This window comes from Nicotiana tabacum, chromosome 19 (genome assembly GCF_000715075.1).
Source record: "Nicotiana tabacum cultivar K326 chromosome 19, ASM71507v2, whole genome shotgun sequence".
Classification (NCBI taxonomy): Eukaryota; Viridiplantae; Streptophyta; class Magnoliopsida; order Solanales; family Solanaceae; genus Nicotiana; species Nicotiana tabacum.
The window spans coordinates 148051255-148059057 of NC_134098.1; the positions used below are offsets into that span (position 1 = coordinate 148051255).

The window sequence follows — 7803 nt, forward strand, 5'->3', positions numbered from 1 at the left end:
AATGCAACACATATATGAAGTTCAACCCAAAGCACTAACTTATGCCGAACTCATGAATTGAAAAAATTCATTGTACAAGATCCGTCACGGACTCATGCAAGTATGCAACCCTTATACTTAATGGGGTCAAAGTTTAAAAAACCACTCCTAGTGTAGGGAGAATTAAAAACTCACAAGAATCACAAATGAGAAAAAAAATTCTTTCTTAATTTTTTAAAGTGACTTGTACCAAATTTGTTTAGATAAAGGAACATATAAAAAGGTTGGAATGAATAATATTTTTAAATTTGCACCTAAGTAAAACATAGAGAAGTACTTCTCTATCAAAAACCGGTATCTCCGATCCTCTTTAGTTCGTTTTAATGTAGTCAATCATATTAACTAACAGAAATTCTTAGAAAATATAACATTGTCTGAGATTTTTTTTAATAATTGTTAGGTTGACAAGAATTAGGTGGTAGCAAGAACACATTATGAATTGAGAGCAATACTTCCAGGGAGAGATGTGTTAATAAATTGATATCACGACTCAAGTCGATGACACGGATTGTCCGCTTAGAAATTAGACACATACGAATTTATATTTTTTTGGAAGATTGCCAGCCTAGAAGCATGTCCGTCCTGCTTGACCTACCCTCATCGATCTGCCCTCCGTTATGGGCATCATATTCGCCCCTCCTTTAATTTGGGACTCGGCGTCCAAGTTGAGTTTGCCCCGTGATCGTACTGATAGAGTCAGGCTCTAATATTATGTTTATCATGATCCAAGCCCATGATACGTATTATTTGTTGTTACTCAACAGATCTCATGAATTTATTCCTTGAGCTATACCATCCTCGAACCCAAAAACGCGTGTACCATGTGAACTTGTATTGTACGTTATAAATCTCTTTACTTTCAAATCTTATTTTGATTGAAAAGGATTCACCTAAGGTGACAGGGCACTGTCTTTCAGAAGCTTCTCAACCTAGAAATCTGTCGGTCGTACTTGACCCACTCTCATCGGCCCGCCCTCCGTCACGAACGTCACAATTTATTATCCCATTGAAAGCCTTGCACACTTTCTTTGTTTAGATTAAGATCTAACATTAATTTTCTTGTTACCATAATCAAAGGGTCATCTTACTTTTTCGTTCTTTCTTAGGGTTGACCAAGGATATTAAGAAAAATTCATTTTACTACCTTTTTAATTCCTAAATATTTAATTAGCACTTATTTAATAGTAAAATTCTTCGGTAGAAGGGAATACATATATAAGTCTTACAAAACAGGAAAGAACACAAAAGTAGATAGCCAAAGGAAATACAAACGTCTTGGGAAATTAAAATGCTTCATCAGCTAAAGTACTATAGCTGAAATTAGGTGCGACCCTTCTCCGAACCTTACGTGAATGCTGGATGCTTTGTGCATCGGACTGCCCTTTTCTTTTTCAATATTTAACTAAGCAAACACCATAAATATTTTATTTACCTCATCCAAATAGTTGCCACTTATTTCCTTGTAATAGGAATAAAGAGCCTTGAGATGGAGTTTGCTTCTTGTTGATAATATCCTCTCAATTTCCTCATCTTCAATAAGCTCCTTCTTACCACCATCTTTAATGGCCTTCAGAAACTCCTTAGCCTCAGATTTTGCAAGTTCTTCGTTAACTCTTGGTCCTTCATAACGGTATGAACTCACAAGGCCAACTAAAAGCTATTTCAAACAAGAAAAGCTTAATCGATCAGTACTCAAATCCCACTTTAGAAAATTAGAAAATACTATATTTAACTTATATTCAGTGACAACCTAATGAAATTTTGGGTGCAATTTAACTTGTCACATGTTTGGCCAAGCTTCTAAAATCAGCTTATTTTCAAAAAAATATTTTCGGTGAAAAATAATTTGTGTTTGGTTAATTAATTTGAAAAGTAATTTTGAGCAACAATTAGTGTTTGACCAAACTTTAAAAAAGTATTTCTAAATGTATTTTTCTCAAAAGTATTTTTGGGGAAAAACTTTTTTTCTCTTCTCAAAAACTACTTCTACTTCTACTCAAATCTAATTTTTTTTCCTTCTAAAAGATTGGTCAAATACCTTAACTTAACAAAATACATTTGACTAGGAAAGAAAATTTAGCCAAAAAGAAGCTTGGCCAAACAGGCAGTTGATATAGAAGGTTATTTGTCTTAATTATCTATTCATTTATTATAGAAATTCACCAATAATTCAACTTATCTACCCCGGCAGTATAAAATACTATCAGATTATATCTTTGTACACTATCACATTGCTCACAAGATATTTACATGCATGTAATACTCCATAAAAAATAGGATTTGTAATCTTTAAAATAACGAAAGTTACCTACTGCAACAAGTAAAAATAACCTTGGTTGTGTAAAAAAAAAAAGTACACTATCTATGCATACAAATTAAACTCGTAATTATAATTTGAATGACATAATACTATAAAAACTTTCACATTGCCAAGTTAAACTCAAAACATATGTACATATACAAATTAAAGTCTGTACCTTAATTTCTTTCAGGAGTGTGGATATGGAAAGCAATGTCTTCCTCAATTGAGTGTTCAAAGAGGGAATGGTAAGCTCTTCTTGCTCCCAAGAGTTGTTCAGAAGATCTTGTGGCAGCTGTCTCTATAATAATATGAAGTTGAGGTTGAGCTTCCTTCACTAATGCCTCCTTAATCAGTCTTGCATCTCTCTCCCATGGATGCATTGTGTATACCACCACTACATCCTACAATATTAATTAATATTACTATGGAAGGTTAGCAACAATTAAAAAGGGTAGCTCGTTGCACAAGACATCATGCATGAGTCCAAGGAAGTAACGCACCCTAAGGGGGTGTTATGTAGACATCGTATTCTAATGCAAGTATTAGTTGTTGCTTGCGAACAAGGAGACAACTTTACCGTTGCTTCAAGTCTCTCATCCAGGGTTAGCAAAAATTAATAAATTAAAAGTAAAAAGATGTAGTACCTTGAGGCGTAAAAATTCTTGGCGAATTTGAAGAACATGTGTGCTTCATCCCATCTCTCAAATTGACGTTCATCTTCTTTGAAGAATTCTTGAGTGTTTTTCCTATAGAATTGCCTTTGCTTTGTGTCCCATTTTCCAAATATTGATATGAATGACTTCTCATCAATTCCAAGCCCTAAAAAGGAAAAATCCCAAATATAAAATTTTCATTTTCCAATTTGATACATTTTCTCCGAATTAATTCTTAAAAGAATTAAGTAGTAGCAAAAAAAATTCAAGAAAACCAGTGGGGTGACAGAAATGCCAAGAATTTGGCCAGGCATAAATTAACATAAACGATAAACATTAAAATTTGAAAATGCAGAAAATAAAAACTCAGATTTCAGCAGATGTTGTATATATAATAAAGTACTACTATAGATACGTTATGAAAAAAGGGAAAGAACTCTCTTTTTTTCTTTCTGGAAACCAACAAATGGCGTTCTTAACTAATTTATAGATGGACTAATACAGTAAAGTAAATGCATGCAAACACGATTAACGTATTCATCGAACACTTTTACATGTATAAATTGCACTACAAGGCATAACCTGTAAAGTCATCTCGAATTTTATAATCTATGAAATAAGGGAATTAAGTTTAATTTTCGGGGGGAAAACAAGAACCTGAGAAAGCCTTGGTTAGAACCTTGAACTCATTAGAGCTCGTTGCCTTTTGTTGACCGTTTGTGTTGTGACCTGATATTATGAATTAAAATTATAACATAAATTCACTTTTTATTTTATGAGCTAAAAAGTGAAAGAGTGATTCGAAAAGTTAACATGGAAAGTTAATTATTCTAAAAATAAGAACCTGAGAAAGCCTTGGTGAGAGCCTTAAACTGATCATTAGAAGTTGCCATTTGTTGAAAGTTTGTGTTTTGTGTGTGTTTTTATTGGAGACAAAGTTAGAGTTGCTGTTTTGGCTGTGTGAAGATCTCTTTCAATTCAAGCTATATTTATAGTAGACTCTTTGGGTATTTTGGTCAATTTACATGTAGTTACCGGCTGGACAGTTTGGTTTAAATTCTGTAAAGACCAAAATATGCCCCCACAAAAAATGAAATGGCATTTATGTCTCATTAAGATCATCCTCGTTAGTCAAATAAAACTTTTTAAGTTTAATCTTTCTTTCTTTCTTTCTTTTTTTTTAATTTCCCGCTAGACGTCCAGTATTTACATTGGAGCCCGATTCGGATTGAAGTAGGAAAGTGTCAAATTAAAATATAAAATGTACCCTAACAAAAATGACTATATATCTAGAGCTCGAATCCGAGACCACAACCCTTGTTGGTGAGTTTAATCTTTTTCGAAAGGACTCCCAAAGTTTTTATTAAAACGAAGAACGGCTACCATACTTCTGTAAACTGTATTTCCATTATATATTCTTCATTTGATTATAACATTTAAATTCTTTTAATAATTTTACTTACAAAAAACTGTGACTTGTTGTGGGTTTATGCACTTATTAAAATGTACAACTTTAATTTCAAACAAAATTTAGAGAATCACTTTTCGATTTCATGCAAAACTCAATTGTTCTCTCTTTGCTTTGAATTCATACTATCGCTTTTCAGAAAATGCACATTTTAGAACATTAGTGGAAGGGAAAATAAAATTGCCAAACACGATAATAAGTTTAGGTCAAGGAGAGTACATCGACATTTGACAAACATATTAAAATGTATAGGTAACGTTTTTTGTACTGACATAACATAAAGGAAAAAGGTTAGACATCTTAATAATTTCATTTAGTTAATTTATGAGAGTTTCTTTTACTGTTTCAGTTTATCACCTAATAAAGGTATGGTAACGTGCTTTGCTTGCCCGTTCAAGTGAATGTTGTTGTATTTACTTAAATCGTGTTTAATGTTAGAGTTAATTGGATTACACCAACGATTATTTACATTTAATTTACTGTTATATACTGTACACCAATAAAATCATGAATATATTCAACGGAAAAGGTTCAAAACTATTGTTGCGATCAAACACACTCACGCAAGTATACGCGGTCGTCAAGTAATAAAGTGACTCAAAGTCGGATGTCGAACCACGAGGACTTATGATTAGCTATTAACTAAATTAGCCTATCTTAATTATCTAAATAAGAATTAAATCTAAAAATATTTTATTCTAACTAATTAAATAAGAAAAATATAAATAATAAACTTTGAACAGAGGAAGAGCAGATTTTAATGATATCAATGTAATGAAAACGATCTAGGGTTATGGTCTATCTAACAATCCTATTGTATTCTTCAATTGAATTGACCGACTAATTTATCTAGCTTATTGGTTGACAGGGTTAATATTGCTCATAAGAATCTATCGAGTTCTTACTCGCCTATTCAAGCTAACCTAACGCCTATATGTCTATGGAGTTAGAATCAACAAGAACGCATTTATAATTCCTGTAAATCAACCAAGCAAGGTAATTAGGTATATGTCTATCCTAACCACGAATCCGTTCCCCGATGCCCGAGTTCAAGAACTTGCCCTACTCAATCCTATATGCAATATAGAATTCCCACTTTCGAGTTCAATTCTAGATTCGTAGATAATATTCAATTGGTGATCAAGCAATTAAATAATTAAGCGCAAGATTGAATAAATAAACTAATATGATAAATCAAGAAGTCAAAATCAATATCCGAATAACAATAGTCATGAAAGAACCACAACCCTAGAACGTGAAGTTTAGCTCCACATAGACATGGTAGCCAAACAACAAATCATACAAAGAAACATAAAAATTACTAAGTTTGGTGGGAGAAAGATGAAACTTGATGAATTCCGGCCTTCACGGCTTTTTCCTGGTTTTTTTTCCTCTTCCCAATATGTTAGATAACCTAAAAGAGGCATTTTTAGCTTATATATTGCGTACAAAAGTCGTGGGCCAAAGCTCTCCCATTCCTAGTCCAATTCGGCTTCAGGGATTGATGCTAAGGTGGATGCGACGCATCCACCTTGTCCTCCATTTCTCAGCTTCGCATGCGATGGTGGACGCGACGCATCCAGCTTCACTTCTACTTCCCAGTTTCGCACGCGATGGCGGACGCAATGGCACAACTTCACTTCTAAGGTTGCATGCAGGATGATGTTTTCCTAGGTTGGATGCGACGCATCCAACCCTTCTTCCTCTAGCTAAACCACCTTTTCTTCATATTTTGCACTCCGAACACCTTAAATCGTCACACATAACTTAATTAGTCATCAAACCAATAATTACACCATGTTGGGTGTTTTAAAGATTAAATAACATCAAAAAGTGGTTAAAGCATGGGTAAAGTAACATTAACACATATCGAAATATGCCAAACATCACTACCCCACACTTAAACCTTTGTTCGTCCTCGAACAAACCATCATATAGTAGACGAAACAAAATTAAACTCTTATCGTTCAAAGCACACTGCACCTATGACCGTGGTTATTTGCTACAATTAGGCTCTAGACTATGCATCAACACACTTCCCTTTTCTTATGCCCTTCTTTAAACATATTCGAACAAAGACAACATGCTCACAACAATCCTAACCTCAAAAACCGACTCAATGTCACAATGCACTCATGGCTTGAACAACCAACATCATAGAGAAGTCTAATAACGTTACCTATCCCTCATGAAACCATGTGCCCTCACAACAAAAGCAAAGAGAGTAGAATCAATCCACACATTCGAATCTCATGCTCACAAAGAAAATCGCTCACTCTCACAAAAAGAAGTCGCATGCATGCAGTTGGTACCATAGGCTTGCCCTTAATGTAAATCTCTACTAATGTAAGCTCGCTCGATCTAAAATCAATTAGGACTTTTTTCATGGTTGTAATGTGGGCTAAGGGACGGGTAGGATATATTTTAGGAATAGTGACTCAACTTCCTAAGCACTTTAACACATCATCAAATAACTTAAGCGCAAATTCTTCAACACCACTTCAATTTCACAAATAATATCACCCCAACAATATTTCCTCTTTCTTTAAGCACTACTTTAATTCATACCCACTAGCAAGAATAAGACAACAATTTATTCCTCTATACTTTTTCATCTTTTTTTTTTCTTTTTTTTTTAATCACTAGTGGCGTATTATTTTACAAAATAAGTGCACCCTTCTTTCTTTCATTGGTTCCACTCAAAAGTCACCCCACACTTAGTCCCTTCTTACTTCTTTTAGCGCTCATCTAACAATTAAAGTGCTTTAAGAGGTAAAAGGATCAAAACAATGTCAATTAAGAATAAAAAGGGTATAGGCTTGTAATGTGGGTACCAAATAAAAGGTCTACAGGCTCAAAAGGGTTAACTAGGGATAGATTTTATTTGTGATAAGCAATAAGCTCAAAAAGATCAAAGAAAGCCTAAAATCATTTTTCAAACCGAGCATCACCTAAAATTTCGCTTCAACTCACATACCGGGCAAGTTCTAGACACAAGTACATTACATGGACTACACAAAAACCTCACCACACATGGCACATGACTCGCTAAGGACGGTCACATTCCGACTCTCAAACAATGCAAGTATTCACGGAGCAACGAGATATTAAGCATTAAACGCAAAGTGAACACAAGTCAAGAAAAATGAGAAATAGGCTGCAACAAAACATGCTATCCGTTTTAACAAGGCATCATCAATAATTTCAGAGTGAGAAGGGAAGATATTACATATGTAAAAGCTTAAATATGCCAGTATCAACCAAGTCAAGGTCACCTAGGTTCATCATTCTTCCTCCTTTTATTCCCTACATTCCTACTCTACTCTAAAAAGAAAACAAAA

At 34.0% G+C, this 7803-nt stretch overlaps 1 pseudogene; it reads right to left on the reverse strand.

Annotated features, from left to right (window-relative positions):
• Positions 1 to 1375: 1375 nt before the first annotated feature.
• On the reverse strand, positions 1376 to 3887 carry LOC107821478 (annexin D4-like; annotated as a pseudogene).
• Between the last annotated feature and the right edge of the window lie 3916 nt (positions 3888 to 7803).